The sequence below is a fragment of the Urocampus carinirostris genome, chromosome 19 (assembly GCF_059441175.1).
Source record: "Urocampus carinirostris isolate Australia breed hairy pipefish chromosome 19, RoL_Ucar_1.0, whole genome shotgun sequence".
NCBI classification, from domain to species: Eukaryota; Metazoa; Chordata; class Actinopteri; order Syngnathiformes; family Syngnathidae; genus Urocampus; species Urocampus carinirostris.
This window is the reverse complement of record NC_142367.1, coordinates 15,601,288-15,620,929: the sequence shown is the minus strand read 5'-3', so window position 1 is coordinate 15,620,929 and position 19,642 is coordinate 15,601,288. Positions and strand designations below refer to the sequence as shown.

The 19,642-nt window shown below is 37.8% G+C and overlaps 1 long non-coding RNA gene across 1 annotated transcript; it reads right to left on the bottom strand.

Annotated features, from left to right (window-relative positions):
• On the bottom strand, positions 1-14,719 carry LOC148347486 (uncharacterized). Its single transcript, XR_015847902.1, has 3 exons — positions 14,619-14,719; positions 3,705-3,735; positions 1-38 (listed from the first exon to the last, which is right to left on the bottom strand). It is a non-coding gene; the product is annotated as an uncharacterized LOC148347486 (long non-coding RNA).
• Positions 14,720-19,642: the final 4,923 nt, after the last annotated feature.

The following is a 19,642-nucleotide window of genomic DNA, read 5'->3' as shown; positions in this document are numbered from 1 at the left end:
GAGATCGTGGTGTCGAGGACGAAACAACAGGTCGATAGCTGGAACAGGAGAGCAAAACGTGGTTGGGATCATAAACGGGTCGAAAGCCGGGTCGGGACAGCAAAACGTGGTCGGGGTCAAAAAACAGGTCGTAGCCGGAGACAAACAGGAAATTCAGGAACGGACGGGTGGAAACGGGTGCAAAAAGCGGGACCGACGGGAGTCATCGTCAAAGTGCTTGCCTTGTAGAAATAGAGGTTCGCAGACGGACATACAACAGGCGAGTGAAAGGACTCAATTTAAGTAGGACGGGGAACCAATCAGGAAGCCAGCAGCGGCTGGCGCCAAACGAGCGGGCACAAGTGAAACTAATCAGTCATCATGACAGATTTACATGTTATATTTATTTTTTTATATTCGTTTTTAATCAGATTAGTTTCATCCAACTGGTTTTGAAACACTCACAATTAAAACAAATAATTAGTATTAAGTCCCTGTTTTGTAGTATTTCTGTAGTAGGATTTTTGTAGTATTATTGTTGTAGTATTTTGGTACTACTTCCTTTGTCGAACTTTTGTCGAACTTCCTTTGTAGGATTTCCGTTGTAGGCTGAAGATGATTTTTTTAGCAAAAGCCGGGTGTTTTTTGCTCCCGGAAAAAATTCCTCAATTCCTTGGATGATTGGAAATCTCTCTGATCCGGTAGCCAGCTACCCCAGACCAAATATCCACATCAAGGATCTACTTCATCATGAAGATTCACATCAAGGTTGCGGTAGCTAATAGATTATTCCCTTGATCTTGACTGTGGACTTGAGAAACCATTGATTCGCAGTGGTTTGGGATTCCCTGAATCGGAAAACATCTAAACAGTATTTTCTTTGCTTATTGGATAAACCTGCTTGTCATTCGTCTGTATTATTGTGTGATTCTGACACAAAACTGATTTAGATAGAATCTAAAACCCTATTAATCCTATCGCACAAATGTAATTTTGCAACTAATATCAACTAAAATTAGGGTAGACGACCGACAGGTCATCAAAGTGAACTAAAACAGTTAGTAAACCAAGATCAACCAAACTTTTGATTTCTCATCCAACACCTTAGACCAAATAAGAGTGTTTTTTTCTGAAATATATGTTGAATGTTACCTATTCTCTTGTTTATTGTTCATTAAATTTCGGGTTTTTGGTCAAATTTTGACTCTATCAATTTTATCACACACCAAACCGAAAACTAGTCCGTTCTTTCTTCTCTTCTCTAAGGATTTTGAAAAAAAAGTGTTAGAAGTATCTTCGATAATGGCGGCCATTTCATGATTTGGTTACACTTCTTGTTTTTTTTGGGTTGTCAGAGCGACAAAATAGCCGCCCCAGCCAATAGAATCAAAATATGAATGGGAAATCACGCACAAAATATATTTTTAATATTATTTTATATTTTAAAAGATGTAACTCTTTTCTTACTTTTCCCTTCTCAAGGTTTCTTCATTTTCCTCATGTTGGGGTTTTTGAGTTTTCCCTCGCCCTCATGAAGGTTTTGATCAGGCTGTAATCATATTCTGTAGTTTGTAATAATTTGTGGTCTGCGCAGCCCTTTGAGACTCTTTGTGATTAAGGGCATCACAAAATAACATGACTTGACTTGACTCTAAAGCACAACTCACCATTCCACCCTAAAGAGAAGCTGCGATCCAAACAAGAAAAAAATTCAAATTCTCAAATTTGTCCAATGAAAGGATTCTACAGTTTAAAGCAGAGATAATAGAATATATTTGGTCAATAAACAAAATGAACAGCAAAACAAAAATTACTTAAAGTACCATATTTACTCGCCTAAAAGCCTATATCACATACAAGGGACCCCCAATTTAAAATAGACACATACTAAAATAAATCCAAAATATTAATGGAGAGTGCATCCAAACGTCGATAATTATTTTATTATGCAGTTAATAAAGATTAATATACTGGTAAAAACATTTTAAACATTTACTGTACTTTCCAGCAGCGTTTCTATGGCAGGCACTCGGGACCCATTTTTGTATTTCGCAACTGTCTCTGTCATCGACTTGCAGGGTTGGGAAGGGTTACTTTCAATTACTTTTGGATTACTCCAATACCAAATATGCTAATATAAGACAAAAGAAACTAAATATGAATAAAATGACTAAATTTTGTGCAGGCTTGGGGAGTAACGGAATACATGGAACAGCAAAAATGATGTTGGCAAGCTGTTTGGATTTATTTTCATTTTGTTTCTGTCGCATTTGATGTTAGTTTTGCTGGAGATCAAAGAGATCAAAGCCAGGAGAGAAAGCTTACCACGTGTTGTGAGTCATCATTTTATTCATATTTAGTTTCTTTTGTCTTTCATTAGCATATTTGGTATTGGAGTAATGCAAAAGTAATTGAAAGTAATCAAGTAAAGTAACCCTACCTAACCCTGTCAACTTGATTCGTTGTTGTCAATGTTTTCCACTTTTCCTTCCCCTTATCACTAACTCTCTTAGCAGAAAAAGGAAATAAAACGAATAAAATCTCAATAAAATGAGATGTGGTGCCTCTCAAATGCGCCGATTGACTCAGAAGGAAGAAGTGATCGAGCAGGGCATTAATACTATCTGTTATTAGGGAGTGCAATACAGTAATCCCTCGGTTATCGCGGTTAATGGGGACCAAAACCAACCGCAAAAAGTGAAAATCTGCGAAGTAGCGACGCCCCTTCAAAAATGCTTAAATTTTTTTTAATTATAATATTTCTATATTATTATTATATATTTTTTAGACTTGCGAAGCTCTGAACCGCGAGGTAGAAAGGTCCCACTGTATACCCTCTGTTTGTTTTCATCTTAGCATTATTTTGCCAAGGTAAAGGCCTACTGAAAACAGGTCATAGACCCACTTTCTGGATACGACCCACCAGTTGAGAAAACTTGCTCTAAAGAAATTTTTAAAAAGCAATAAAGGTGAAACTATTTTTCTTTATTCATCTATCACAAACTCGGACAGCAGTTGGGGGTCAGCAGTTTATTTCATCCCTCCAAAATGCCACTTTCTATTTCTCAAAAAATGAAAGGTCACTGTCAATCATGCTCAACAGAGCAAATAATGGAGCGGGGAATCATGTCAAAATACATATTGCCGAGCAATGGAATTTATTAATGATAAAAACTGCATTTTTTGAATAACAGCAAGCCAACAAAAAACTGTTTAATATGATTAAAGCCAGATCAGGGATTTTCTATTGTCATGCAGCAGTGATTATTATCCCCCAAATAAAAGTCAAGTCATGTTTATTTGTGACGCCCTTAATCACACGGAGTCTCAAAGGGCTGCACAGACCACAGAATATTGTAATATCTCCAAAATGATCTACGATATGAGGTCAATATACAAGCATTTCACTCCAGACTATACCTAAATACGGTCATATAAATATGGTTACAGTAAGAGGTGTGGTGATCAAGTATATATGTCAAATATCGGTATGTTATAAAACCAATATAAGAATGTATCCAAAATTTGATATTACAGATGCTGCCCAACTTATGAACGATTCCGGCCAATTATTTGGAAGTTGGAATTGTTCATAAGTTGCTTCAGTGCTATATTTTGTATGTTTAAGGCTTGTATAAGTAACCTGTATTGTTTTGTACTAAAAAAATAAACGTTTCATGAAATAACATGCTCTATAAAGATAAATAAAGTTAAGTTTAACTTACTTTTGGAAGATGAGCTTCAAGAGGTCCTCCTCTGTAATAGAAAGTTACCTAAATAAAGCGTTCCGACCATTTTCTCAACCGCATCAAGCTTACTTATTCCACTTTCATTTCATTTCACTTTCAAAGAAACAGCTTGGCTCTTCTTTACACTTTACACCAACCATATTGAATGGATGCACGAGATATTAAACAATAAAAATAGGGATTCAACACTTACCATATATTTTGCATTATAAGCAACAGGTTTTTTTAATAGTTTGGCCGGGCGTGAGACTCATACTCTGGTGCGATTTATGTGTGAAATTGTTTATACACTACAGACGCTGCCCTACTTACGAAATTCTGGATGATCGTTCCCAAGTTTCTTTAGTGCTATATTTTGTATGTTTAAGGTTTGTATAAGTAACCTGTATTGTTTAGTACTAAAAAAAACAAAATGTCATAAAATAATATGCGCTATAAAGATAAATACAGTTGAGTTTAACTTACCTTTGGAAGATGAGCTTTAAGAGTTAGGCGACTTCCTCCTCTGTGGTAAAAAGTGGCCGAAAAAAGCGATCCAACCATTTTCGCAACCGCATCAAGCTTTCTTATTCCACTTTCATCTCAAAAGAAACGTCTCGCCTCTTCTTTACACTTTACACCAACTATATCGAATGGATGCACGAGATATTAAACAATAAAAATGTCAACGTTCTTGGTGCGCTGGAGATACAGTATAGAATGTTTACACAAGAACTAGGAAGAGGAAGCGGATTTCTTCTTCGGGGTGGATGCTTGGTGACCTCTCACAGCGCCACCACACGCCGGTAGTGGCGGAAAGAAGCACGACAGTAAATGTCCTGTACTCAGAAAAACATGCACACATTACAAAATCTAACTTTCAGCAACGTCCGGATATTTTTCGACATCCCCCAAAAAATGTTCGGATCTACCATTTCGAATGGTTGTGACTAGGGGAGCGTCTGTAAATCTGATGTCGGTGTCAATATATGAGCAGTTTATTCCAGACTATACCCAAATTATGGTCACATAAAAATGGTTGTATAAGGAGTGTCCTTATATGCTGGTCTACAAGTGATCCCAAGAGCCAAGAAGAAAACCACAGGTTCGAGAGTGTTCTCCATTCGGGCCTGGTGCTGTACTCTGCCCACCTGAGATTTGATCTGCAACCTCAATGGAACTATTCCAATCTAGGCTTTAAACACACTTCTATTCCATAGTTTATTTCTGTATTTTGCAATAATCTGTCATCTGTGCAGCCCTTTAAGATGATTATCGCCAAAACAATAAGGAAAAAAACAAAACGATCCACTCTCTTTCTATCTTTCTTTTTCTCTCAGCCTGTCCTTTGTCTAACCTTATCCTGTCCGATTGTATTTCCAGTAAATATTCGTCTTCATAAAAATGGCAACAGATGGCGTGTATATCAAACTGTTATTTGACAGAAAAAATGTCCCATGTGTGCGGTGTACACATTTCCTTCTATTTTTTTTATTATGTGGCTATTTTTATTCAGTTTTAGGGAGTGGCTTCAGTCAGAGACGGCCCAAGGCATAAGCGAGCTCAATGGCAACCACTAGAGGGCTCCCAAGAGTGGTTCACTTTTTTGGTGCCAACATTGTCCCTATTGTCACTTTGTGTGTCCACTCCAAAATACTTCCACAGAAATACAACAAAAATACTACAAAAGCACTCCAAAACTAAATATCAAATGTAGTGCTTCAAAACAGGGACCTCATATATTATTTTGAAAATATGAAAATAGTATAGAATTACTGCAAAAATACTTCTACAGTGATACTATATTACGAAATAATACTAGAGAATTATTTACTCCAAAAATACTACACAAGGACCACTACAGTATATTCTAAAAATACTAAAGAAATATGACAAAATTAATACTATGGAAATACTACAAAAATATGACAAAAATACTGCTTTTGGAAATACAGTACATCAATTATACTTCTACTGAAATACTAAAAAATACCAATACATAATACTATAAAATAAAAAATGACGAGAGAAATATTCCTACAAAAATACTACGACAAGAGGTTCACAAGAGAAATATTGCAAATCAAACCAACAGCGATACCACAAAATTTTTCCTACGGAAATACTACAAAAATACTACAAAAATAAAACTACAGTAGCACTGTACTACAAAAATACGACAGAAATACAACAAACATTCTTATATAGAAATAATATAAAATGCAACTAAATAAAATAAACAAAATAGTGGCCTGGAAAGGGAGGGGCACTGCTAAGCTGTACTTGCCCAAGACACACCACAGGAAGTACAGACAGACAGATAGATAGATAGATAGATAGATAGATAGATAGATAGATAGATAGATAGATAGATAGATAGATAGATAGATAGATAGATAGATAGATAGATAGATAGATAGATAGATAGATAGATAGATAGATAGATAGATAGATAGATAGATAGATAGATAGATAGATAGATAGATAGATAGATAGATAGATAGATAGATAGATAGATGTCATGATTGCTGATTCAGGGTACCTGCGACTGCCCAATTGGCGCCAACAGCCCTGAGTGCTGATTGGTTCATGGACTCTTTTTAAACCCCCGGCTTCCAAGAGGAAGCTGTCAGACCGTCTGCGAACCTATGCTCCCAGCTAGGCAAGCTTCGTACCTTCCGACATTTTCGTGCCCTCCTCTTTTCTCCTGCCTGATACCTGTTGCCGACCTGTTTCTGGGCCCGTTTTCTGTCCTGCTTTTCCGTCCCGACCATCGACCTGTTTTGCCCTGTTTTCCTGCCTGATACCTGTTGCCGACCTGTTTCTGGACCCGTTTTCTGCCCTGCTTTTCCGTCCCGACCATCGACCTGTTTTGCCCTGTTTTCCTGCCTGATACCTGTTGCCGACCTGTTTCTGGACCCGTTTTCTGCCCTGCTTTTCCGTCCCGACCATCGACCTGTTTTGCCTTGTTTCCTGCCTGGTACCTGTTGCCGACCCCTTTTCTGGACTTGTTACCGCCCTTGCTCTCCCGTCCGGCTATCGACCAGTATTCCTGCTGCCTACGACTATCCTCGCTCGACACGGAAGTGCGATCATCGGATCGTGGACCCAAGCACTGTTCTCTCTCTTTATCAATAAAACTGAGCAAACGAACGCTATTGGGTCCTGTCTCAGTTCCTGGTCTGTGACAAATGTTTAGATATATAGATATATAAATATATAGATGTATAGATATATATAGATATATAGATATATGGATGTATATCTATATATACATGTGTGTATACAGTATATATATATTGATTGTATCCAAATGATAGAACTAAAAATGAGTATCTCCTGGTATATATAATAACAAAGTATAATTTATATTGGTTCAGACCGGGTGAGCAATAAACTGCGATTAGAAATGATGATATTATTTTATTGGTCCAAAACGTCGCCATTGTCCGGATCGAACATCTGCAAGTATTACTTGACTTGGCTTCCTCCTTCCATACGACATGTCAAAATTTACCACCAGGGTGACGTACATTTTATTTTTATAAGACAGCAGATGCGAAAATGAAATAAAATTAATTACGTATGACCGGGATTTTTTAGCGAGAGAGTTTGAAATGTATTCGATGACAAAGAATAGGATCGAGGTCTTAAGATGAGAGATCAAATATTACTCAGTCACTGCCATGGACGGTTCTAGACGTCAAATATGGACGAGGCTGGCATTGAATGAACTCTTTTTCATTTCCTCTTCTATTTTTCGTGAGTTCCCGTCGACCTTTTGTCATTTTTCCCCTCGACGTGCTTTTTGTCATTTTTCTCGCTCCAATTCAACGTTCATATCGCGCGAGGCGCTTGGACAGATGGCTCGATCATAAAAAAATCGTGAAAAAGTCTGGCTTTGTCCGGCACGGTTGTAAAGAACGGGGGATAAAGCATCATGCCAGTAATGAGATTCCAATTCGGGATTCTCCCTTCGGGGCTGTTATCAGCTGCTAAATGTAGATTTCTTTTCATTTTTTTTTTTTTCATTATATAATTTAGATTTTAGATGGTTAACCCACCTGTTGTTCTCGGGTCAAAATGACCCACGGCACTCTTTTGTTTAAAATTCCTCAAATTATTCACATTTTTTTAACTTTAAATTGAATGACTTTTCAGAGATTGAACCCAATATTAGAAAAAACTAAAATGTTGTTTTTAAGTGCTGTAACCTGTATGTGTCATGATTACTGATGTGACTCACCTGTGCCCGTTCATTTGGCGCCAACCACCGCGGGTTCTGATTGGCTCCCTGTCCCGACTTAAACCCAGTCCTGTCAGTCCCCTGTTGTCAGTCCGTCTACAAACCTCAGCCTTTTTCGACCCTCACTCCCACCTGTCCCGTTTTTGCTCCCGTCTGTCTCCGACTACGACCCGTTTTGATCCCGACCACGTCTACTCTCCCGTCCCGGCTTACGTCCTCTTTTTGTCCCCGACTACATCTACTCTCCCGTTCTGGCTGACTTACGACTCGTTTTCGACCCCGACCATGTTTTTGCTCGCCCAGTCCCGGCTACCGACCCGTTTTTCCATCCCTGACACCGCCATCGCCCGCTACGGAAGATCCACTTCCGTGTTCGGATCACAATCCGAGTACAAGAGCGACTTGCTTCCCTCGTCCAGCAAACACCGGATCGTGGGCACAGCCCTTCCGCTTTCCTTCAATAAAACTTGTGAGAAACAATGCAATAGGGTCCTGTTTCCGTTTAGGTCCTGCCAGTATGAAAAAGTACAAAAAATGTCCCTTGAAATGAGGTCCACACGAGGGTTAAGAAATGAAGTATTAGTATTTATTTATTGGCAGGAAAAGTTAGCATGATCATGACCGCTACTTAATGTGTTTAGCTATCCGCAAAAGAGTAATATATTTATATTGCTTACATCCAAATTTAAATTAATAAATATTTACAAAGTGTTTGGTTATTTTAATACTTGATGTTGGTAGAGAACGTAAACATTAGCATGACAGCTATTAAATGAGTTTGGCTAGCCACTAGAGAGAAATATTTCGTTTTTTTAGCTCACATCCAAATGCTCATAACATAAGATTGAAATAAATAAATATTCCCAAAATGTTTGGTTATTTTAATACTTGATGTTGGTAGAGAAAGTTAGCATTAGCGTGACCGCTACTAAACTTGACTTGACTACTAAATGAGTTTGGCTAACTGCAAAAGAGTAATATGTTTATCTTGCTCACCTCCAAATGCATATAACCAAGATTGAAATTAATAAACATTTACAAAATGTTTGGTTATTTTAATACTTGATGTTGGGAGAGAAAGTTAGAATTAGCGTGACAGCTACTAAATGAGTTTGGCTAACCGCAAAAGAGTAATATGTTTATCTTGCTCACCTCCAAATGCATATAACCAAGATTGAAATTAATAAACATTTACAAAATGTTTGGTTATTTTAATACTTGATGTTGGGAGAGAAAGTTAGCATTAGCGTGACCGCTACTAAATGAGTTTGGCTATCCCAATATGTTTATATTGCTTACATCCAAATGCTCATAACAAGATTGAACTTAAGAAATATTCCCCAAAATCGCTAGCATTAGCTTGACAGATACTAAATGAGTTTGGCTAGCCACTAAACTAAAGAGAAATGTGTTTTTTGCTCACATCAATCTGCTCATAACATAAGATTTAATTTAAGAAATATTCCCAGAATGTTTGATTATTTTAATACTTGATGTTGGTAGAGAAAGTAAGCATTAGCATGACAGCTGCTAAATGAGTTTGGCTAGCCACAAAAGAGAAATGTGTTCTTTTCTAATATCAATATGCTCATCACATAAGATTGAATTTAACAAATATTCCCCAGATGTTTGGTTATTTTAATACTTGATGTTGGTAGAGAAAGTTAACATTAGCGTGACCGCTACTAAATGAGTTTGGCTAACCGCAAAAGAGTAATATGTTTATCTTGCTCACCTCCAAATCCATGTAACCAAGATTGAAATTGATAAATATTTACAAAATGTTCGGTTAACTTTAATACTTATTTGTTAGTAGAGAAAGTTAGCATCATCATGAGCGCTACTAAATGAGTTTGGCTAGCCACAAAAGAGAAATGGTTTTTTTGGTCACATCCAAATGCTCATAACATAAGATTGAACTTTAGAAATATTCCGAAAATGTTTGGTTATTTTAATACTTGATGTCTGTAGAGAAAGTTAGGATTAGCGTGACAGCTACTAAATGAGTTTGGCTAGCCACAAAAGGAAAGGTGTGTATTTTTGCTCCGATCCCACCGTGAAGCAGCGCTCTCGTGAGAATCATCTTGTGATTAAGAAAAAGGGAACGTTTTTATGATTCGATACAGATGTCAGCGTGATGAAATAATGTGTAAAAAGGCGGCAAATCTCTCTCGATTCCAACGTGGATATTTTATTCCGACAGCCTAAAACGCGGAGTCCATTTTTTTTCTTGACAATTTTTCGATGAACTTTAGCCAAACATGGAGCTCATTTTTCACGGGTGCTACTCGGCGTGGCGGTCAATACGGGACCGATGATTTTACAATTTTCCGTATCGACCTTTCCTTAGTTTTCATGTGCCTGATTTAAACTTTTTGCGAGATGTAATCCCTTGAAATCAGGGGTGGGCAAACTACGGCCCGAGGGTAACATGGGGCCCGGCGGGCTTTTTCATCCGGCCCACCAAACGAAACTGTTTGAAATACAATGAGAATATAAATAATCGTAAATCAAATATTACTAATAAAACATGTTTATGTCTATGAAAAATACTTCTACACAGATACTACAAAATTCTGTCAAGAACCGGAACAGGATCAGGACCCAAATGCGTGACGTTCTCACACAAGCCTTTTAATTTACAGGAAATGGGAAGTCATGCAATTTAGGCAGCCGGTCTGGCGTGGAAAGACAGGAAGCCAGAGACTAACGAGATCTATTCCAATTGCCCGAGTTGATATCGGACAGATAGGGTCGACACCGGACAGGACGGGACAGACAGGATTGATAATGAAAGAGGATATCGGAATTAAACAGGCCAAACTAGACGGGAAAGAAACTGGAGAGAATAATAACAGGACAAAAATAGACGGGAACGAAACTGGACAGGAAATACCAACAGGAAAACAGGACCGAGTCAGAACCGACATCTTGAGGGGCAGAGGTTCACTGTCGGACTCACAAATGAAAAATAAGAGCACTGAGCTTAAATAGACGGAAAGCCAATCTGTCAATGAGCCGCAGCTGGCGCCATATATATATATATATATATATATATATATATATATATAGTCAGGTAACAGAACAGGATCAGGACCCAATCGCGTGACCTTCTCACACAAGCCTTTTATTTTACGGGAAATGGGGAGTCATGCACGTTAGGCAGCCGTCTGGCGTGGAAAGACAGGAAGCCAGAGACCGACAAGATCTATTCCAATTGCCCGAGTTGATATCGGACAGATGGGGTCGATACCGGACAGGACAGGACGGGACAGACAAGATAGATCATGAATCAACATATCGAAAATAAACACGAGAAACTAGACGGGAACGAAAACTGGGGAAAATAATAAACAGGACAAAAATAGAAACAAAACTGGATACAGAAATCAAACAGGACAAAATAAACGGGAACAATACCGGACAAGAAATACCAACTGGAACAGGACCTAGTCGAAATACACGACTTGCGGGGCAGAAGTTCGTTGACGGGCTGACCAAGTAAGAGAGAGCGCACTGAGCTTAAAAAGACAGAAAGCCAATCTGTTAATGAGCCGCAGCTGGCGCCACACGGGCGGGACCAATTGGGCACCATAGCAACTGTGAGATATATATATATATATATATATACACTTGTTGGCAGCTGTATCACACAAATAAATTGTTAAAAAATAATGTATTTTGATATCTGGATTTTTCTTTTTAGTTTATCTACCTCACAGTGGACATGCACCTATGATGAAAATTTTAGACCCCTCCATGATTTCTAACTGGGAGAAATAGCAACATAGCTTACTACTTATTTTCTTCACTGTATATATGTATATATTGCTTTTTCAGATGTTTCTATAGGTAGATCTCATGGAGCTTGACAACTTGTTTACATTCTTGGATGATGGTCCTAGGAAGAAGAGATTTCTCGTCTGAAGTGATTTTTTTTTACATTTTTCATTTCTTCGCTGATCCAAATAGATGTCGACAGCCCAAGATCACCGAAATCCCCTCACGCTTTTGCCCGGGGGCGGGGCGGGCCTCAGGTCGTTACAAGGTCGTTTTTTTCTTTTGTTTTGTGGAATTTAAGTCAAAAAATTAAGAGGTGTTATTTATTTGATCAAAGTGCGTAACGAGGAGAGGAAAACAAACAAAGAGGATAAGACGACTGGGCCACAGGGGTATGATTTTTTTTGTTGTTTTGTGTTTTTTCGCAAGTATATTTGCATTGATGTTTTATAACCTCATTACTCGCCATTGACGACAAAAGGCGTCAAAGATTTGAATGATGGTTACTTCTCGAAAGAACACACTGGCCTTGGATGGCGGGTTGGGTTTTTTTCCTCCCTGTTTTTCTTTTTATGTTGTCGTTCCTGCCTCGAGGTCTTTTATTATATGCGAGGAGACTGAGGTGCATTTTATAGTCTTCGAAAACTTTGTAGAGGACAGATATTGATGTGAAAAATAGGATTGATCATGGTATTGTTTTAGACACTTGTAATGCAGTAGAAAATGATGACTCTCACGTTGTAAGAATTATCATTTTTGACCCCCAACTGGTCGATTTTTTTTTGCTCATTTTTGACAAATGTTCTCATCTCATCTCATCAGCTGCACCGCTTATCCTCAGTAGGGTCGCGGGGATGCTGGAGCCCATCCCAGCAATCATCAGGCAGTGGGCAGGGGACACCCTGGACTGGTTGCCAGCCAATCACAGGGCACACGGGGACAGACAACTCATTCGCTCATTCACACCTAGGGACAATTTGGACCGGCCAATTCACCTGAAATGCATGTTTTTGGAACGTGGGAGGAAACCGGAGTGCCCGGAGGAAACCCACGCAAGCACGGGGAGAACATACAAACTCCGCACAGGAAGTCTGGAGATGGATTTGAACCCACGACAGGTTCCCATGACATGATTTTATCTTATTATGTTTTGGGGAGGCGGCACAGTTAGCAACAATATAATGTATCAAAATCGTAGTATACTATGATCCAAACTTAACTTATAATAAATGTAATTTTGTATTTATGATTGTGTTTACTATTTTAAGAAAATGAGAAAAACTATAAATAAACAATGTTAACGAATTATTGTAATAAATCATAAAAAATGTCATATTTTTCATTAACTGGTAAATCTTGTATTTGGAATTATATTTGTTCTTCTTTTCTCAAATAAATGATATTATGAATTATAGGAAAAATGACTACAATTTTCATAACATACCATTTTCCCCCTTTTTTTCTGTTATTGCACTATACTATAACTCTATCTTAATTTCCAGTCAAATTAAAATATATGTATTTTTTTAATGAGTAATTTTTTAGTATTTTTCAATTTTTACTAAAAATGAATTAGATTATAGAATTAGAATATGAATAAATCTTGAAAATGAGAGCAATTACTGTAAATGCTAATGGGACCAGATTTATTTTTATTTCGTTAATACGTGTGTGGCATCAACATCAATAGCTTTTCCAGGACTCGCATTACACATTAGGAAGCAGAAAGGAAGGAAAGAGTCATTTAAGGAGGGGTGGGAGGGATTTCATGCTCATCCCTTAGGGTTTTTTGTTAGTGTAGCATGAAAATGGTACAAGTAAGAAAAGGCCTGTTTCAAATACTGTCGAAACACCAACCCGAACCCCAAAAAAAGTGAAAAAGGACGAGTTTATTAGTACAGTACAGACGATATTCCAGACGATCGTTCCTAAGTTGAATTTGTTCGTAAGTTGGTTCAGTGCTATATTTTGTATGTTTGAGGTTTGTATACGTAACCTGTATTGTTTTATACTAAAAAATAAACATTTCATAAAATAATATGCTCTATAAAGATAAATAAAGTGAAGTTTAACTCACTTTTGGAAGATGGGCTTCAAGAGTTAGGTGAAAAAAAGTGATGCAACCATTTTCTCAACCGCATCAAGCTTTCTTATTCCACTTTCATTTCAAATGAAACAGCTCGTCTCTTCTTTACACTACATCAGCCATATTGAATGGATGCACGAGATATTATACCATAAAAACGTCAAAGTTCTTACCGCGCTAGAGATACAGTATAGAAAGTTTACACACAAACTAGGAAGAGGGAGAGGATTTCTTCTTCGAGGTGGATGCTGGGTGACCTCTCGCAGCACCACAGGGCGGTAGCGGCGGAAAGAAGCACTACAGTATTGTCCTCTACACACAATACAAAATCTAACTGAAATGTCCGGATAGTTTTCGACACCCCGAAAATGTTTTTCGTATCTACCGATTTGCGTAAGTCGAATGATTGTGAGTAAGGGAGCGTCTGTACTTGGGGAATGAGCTGACTGTGTCATGTCCTGCACGGTTGTCATGGCGCCCAGCTGGTCCCGCCCCTTGACACCGGCTGGGACGCATTGGACTGATTGCTCTTGGAGTACTTAAGCGCGCTCCTTTGTACTGTGCGTTGCTGGAACGTTTGTTAAACCTGGTTAAACTCCGTGCCGTCTGCTTTTTGTCTTTCTGTCATCTTCGAGAAGACGTTATGATCCCAAACGTATATAGTAAGCCTTTTTTAAATTCGCTCAGATGTCGACTCTCGAAAGTTTAAGGCCTAATTCGGGCCCGAGAGGTTCGGGCCCCCCGCCGAGCGCGTAGACTTGAAAAGGTATCTCAAAGACAGCGTTTCTTTTCATCTGACCTCTGACAGCAGAATGAACATTTGATGTCGACAACGGCGTCGGTCTCGGAAAATCGGTGTTTTATCTCCAGACGCTCGCCTCCTCCAACAATTCCCTCGGGACGGAAACATCGGCAGCTTGGAGAGTTGGGTTAAATTTAAAGTCTCTGGTGACAAAAATAGACACAACAATAACTCAGACTGACAATAATAATTCGCAACTCATCGTAGTAAAAAAAGTGAGTACAGTAATCCCTTGCTGTATCGCTGTTTAATTTTCCCGGTTTCTCTACTTTGCTGATTTCCATCGTGCATTACGTTCTGCTCTGATTGGCTAAAAAATCGCCCCGCCCCTTTTCTGTCTGTGTCTGCCTGTGTGTCAATAACGTTGCAGTCAAATAGTATTATAGAAGAACCGTAAATTCCGGACTATAAGCCGCTACTTTTTCCCCAAACTTTAACCCTGCGGCTTATTCAGTGATGCGGCCAATTTATGTCATTTTTCTAACGGCCGCCAGCGGCGCTCGAGTACAAAAGGTAAGACTTAGACCGCTGGAATATATGCGCCGAGGAAGACTGCAACTTCTTAGCTTGTGCACAAATTAAATTAGCGTCGACATATCCTCATCATGCAAATTGCAAAAAGAAAGGCACATGACGCAACTTTCAAGCTAAACGCAATCGAGCAGTCCGATAAAGAAGGAAACAGAGCTACTGCACGTAAACTTTACTTTGCGAACGGGTTGCTAGCGTGTTTTTGTATAAGGGAGTGTGGGACGACATCTATATGACAAAATCTCTTTCCCATATAGAAGGAAGACAACTTTGAAGACGTCGGTTATAAGGAGGAAGGTGAGAATGGCCCACCGTGGTTTTTACATGAACGGTATGTTTTTTTTAACAGACCCATTTACTGTGTAGCGAGCGTGTTGCTAGTAGCGTTTTGCTACCCTTCACAGGCACGGTTTGGGATGAAAGTTATAATATTATTATTAAAGCTTTGAAAACTCTCTCGGTGTACCGTCTTTCTTTGTGAATATGTGTAACCATGTATAATATGTATTTGCAACTGTATATTTTTGTAATGTATCTATTTTAGAAACTTATTCTGATATGTTTTGCACGAGCAAATGAGAAAGAAGGGGCGGGGCAAACGCGGGCTGACGGGAAGTGGAGTAAAAGTGAGACGTGTGTGTGGATGCGGCCGACAATAGTGGATATATATTTTTCCCACCCTTACCTTTGGAAATATACACTTTTTTCCTTGGATTACTTTCAACGGGCACCAGGACTCTGCAGGTCTGCATCGTACCTTAAGTACCGGTATCATTTTCCGTTCATGTTGCAGGCTGTGATTTTTCGGGTTAATTTTGTGTTTGTGTTGCATTTTTTTCAATGTGGGCGCATGCGGCTAATACACAAGTGCGGCTTGTGTATGTGCAAAATCGGTTTTCCTCCCGAAATGTGGTGGGTGCGGCTTATAATCAGGTGCGCTCTATAGTCCGGAATTTACGGTACTTTAAAATACTACAATGGAAAAACTACAAAATTACTACAACAGAAATGCTACAAAAATGCCTCTGCAGTATTTTTACAATACACAAATACAACTAAATGTATACAGTATTACAACAGAAATACGACAAAAATACAACTGCAGTAACATTATATTTGAAAAGAAAAAGCCCTACAGAAATATTAAGACAGAATACGACAAAAATACTACAGATATACTACGAAAGTTCTATTATAGAAAAACTACAAAAATCTACTATGGACATACTAAAACAATACCACTAGGAAATTCTACAAAAATACTACTGCCGTAATACTACATCTATACTAGTGCAGAAATTCCACAAAAATGGCACTGCAGTACAACAAAATACTAAAACAGAAATATTATGACAGATATTCTACAAAAATACAACTACAGAGGTATTATAAAATTACTTTTATGGAATTAATTCAAAAATTTACAGCAATACAACAAAAATACCACTTCAGTAATACTATAAAAGAAAAATACTACTACAGAAATATTAAGACAGAACCTCTACAAAAATACTACAGCTATACTAAAAAATATATTATGAGAAAAAAAAATACTACTGCAGAAATGCTACAAAAATACCAATCGAGTAATTCTACAATATACAAATAAAACTAAAGATATACTACAACAGAAATACTACAAAAATCCAAGAAAAGTAATATTATATTAGAAAAAAAAACCCTACAGACATATTAGGACAGAATACTACAGAAATACTACAAAATTACTACAAAAGTCATATTATGGAAAAACTACAAAAATCTACTAGACATATTAAAACACTAGAATAGAAAAATACTACTACACAAATATTAAGACATAACCTCTACAAAAATACTGCAGCTATACTACAAAAATTATATTATGGGAGAACAACAGAAATACTAAAAAAATCCAACTAGAGTAATATTATATTACAAAAAAACCTACAGACATATTAAGACAGAATGCTGCAGAAATACTACAAAATTACTACAAAAGTTCTATTATTGAAAAACTACAAAAATCTACTATGGACATATTAAAAAAATACCACTATGCAAATACTACAAAAATATTACTGCAGCTGTACTACAACACTAGTGCAGACATTCTACGAAAATGCCACTGCAGTACAACAAATACTACTGCAGAAATATTATGACAGAAATATAACAATAATACAACTGCAGTAATATTACAAGAATGCTACAGTACTACAAAATTAAACACGCAGTAATCACGCAGAAAAACTCACCAAAACACAGATGTTTAAAAAAAAAAAAGAGTAATTAAACACGCACAAAGTACTACAAAAGTACTGTTATGGAATTATTTGTGGGTTGGGTGTGCGTGGCTCTGTGCACGTCAGCTTGAGTACGCTGTTAGTGAAACGGACTCTGAGTAATTTAGAAGACCGCGAAGAAATTTGGATCATCAGAAGGTGCTCCGTGAATTGTTAACCAGTTCGGGAAGAAGGCAAGAGTGAGGTCTCAGAACTGGCCTACTGCTACGGCTAGGTGAACAACATTCTTAAGCCAGCCCAGCCAAGCCTGTATCTCACCAACGCCAGATCCATTACCCATAAAACAGTGAACCTGGAGTTTGTGGAAAACCTATACATCCGGGACGGTTGTATTTAAATTATCGCAGAGACCTAAATGCACCTAGCCAGCTGCTCTCTAAATCCTTTTTTTTTAAACTGAAAGGAAAAACTCTCCAATTTTGTTTAACTTTTGTATAATGACAATACAATCTGTTCATTCAACTGCTATTCCGTCTTCTGTGTTTTTATTTGTAATTCTATAGTTGTCATTTGGTTTTTGTGGGGGCTCCTGCTCCCAATTAACTGTGTTAACCTAGGGATTACTGTATATTTATATGAATGCATTTTTAAATATTTTTTTAGCAGTTCTAGAATCAAGACTGGCTTTTTTTGGTACTACTCCGACTTCATTTGTACTGAACATCATTGAGCTGTAGCTGCAGCCGATAGACCTCATTTGACCCCGAACTAATAGCCCTCACCAACTAGCTACTGATTTACAAAGACAGGGAATCCGCTATCTGATCCCCTCCCTCCTTTTTGAATCGAGTGGCTATCCCCCATCCAGCAATTGCACACTGCTCGCACATTCTCAGCGCACAAGAAAATCTAGCCAGCGCACAAAAATGAGGGCTCAAAATTACTAATTAAGAAGCGACTTAAGTCAAAGTTACAGTGCATGAAGGTAAAAATACACGGGTTCCCCTGACGTTGTGTCCTAAATGCGGTATTTTGAATGAGTAAAGTTAGTAGAGTTTGTCGAGAACCGGCTTCTTCGGCTCGGCTCACAAAAAGGAACCGGGTCTTTCGGTACTAAGCGGCTCTTCGGGTTGTTTTTGCTTCTTTAATCCCAACATGACCAAATATTATGTAAACTTATGCACAAAATGACTTAAAGGAAGGGGGGAATAGAACAAAAAAGAAAAAAATACCAAAATGAAAAAGTAGTGAAAAGCTGAGACAAAAAGAAACAAAAGGAAGAGAAAAAAAAGGAAACATTTAGAAAAAAAGCCAGAAAAAAAGAAAACCAAAAAAATGTCGGAAAAAAAGTAAATAGAGAACAAAAAGAAAAAGTAACAGCTCGGAAAAAATAAACACAATGATATTTTTTTAAAGGAATTTTAAAAAAAGTAGAAAAAAACACGGAAAAAGGAAGAAAAAGTTTGTGTTGCATTCAAATCATTTCCAATGATATCAAGTGAATGCCAACATTGTACTTCCACTAAAAAATGTGATTAAGCACAGTTCTGTATCTTCCAACCGACTAAATAATCCCCCAAAATTTGTAATATTATGCGACAAAATATATCAGGAAATAAAAAGAAATGGATATCTTGTGAAAGAATTGTAAGAACAAAGGAAGTTTGTAGGCCGTACAACCTTTGCAATAGTACACGAGTCAATTCATTCAAAAGAGAAAAATCATTTTGCATTGCCGGAAACTCAGCAAAATGTAACTTGATGTCAAGTTTTGGACATGTTTCTATCTATCTATCTATCTATGTTTGATAATGATTTAGTTGCCACACTTGGGATTATGGTTGCTCACCGTTGTTTCAAGCGTTGCTCACCGACTTTGTGTGAACGCTCAGACCCGTGGAAAATTACAGGGAACATTGCCCCCATCCCCTTCGTATTGGTCATTATTAAAGCATTAAACTTTATGAAAGGTCATTTAGTTTTATATATAGCAACACTTAAAAAGCATCTACTTTCTCAAGACTCCCCTCCGTGCTCTGTTAGCATACCGCTACTTGTTTAGTTTATGTTTAACCTCAAATAACCCAAAGGATGTCGGTCATTGAGCACGCTAGCATAAATATTTAGCGATCGTAAGATGAAAAGATCAAAGGAGAGGAATATTGATGGAAGAGAGGTAATGTGGTATCGATGGAGGGTACAGAGGTTGGGAAAAAAAACAACAACAAAAAACAGCTTTGACGATGAGCATTATAATGCTGTGTA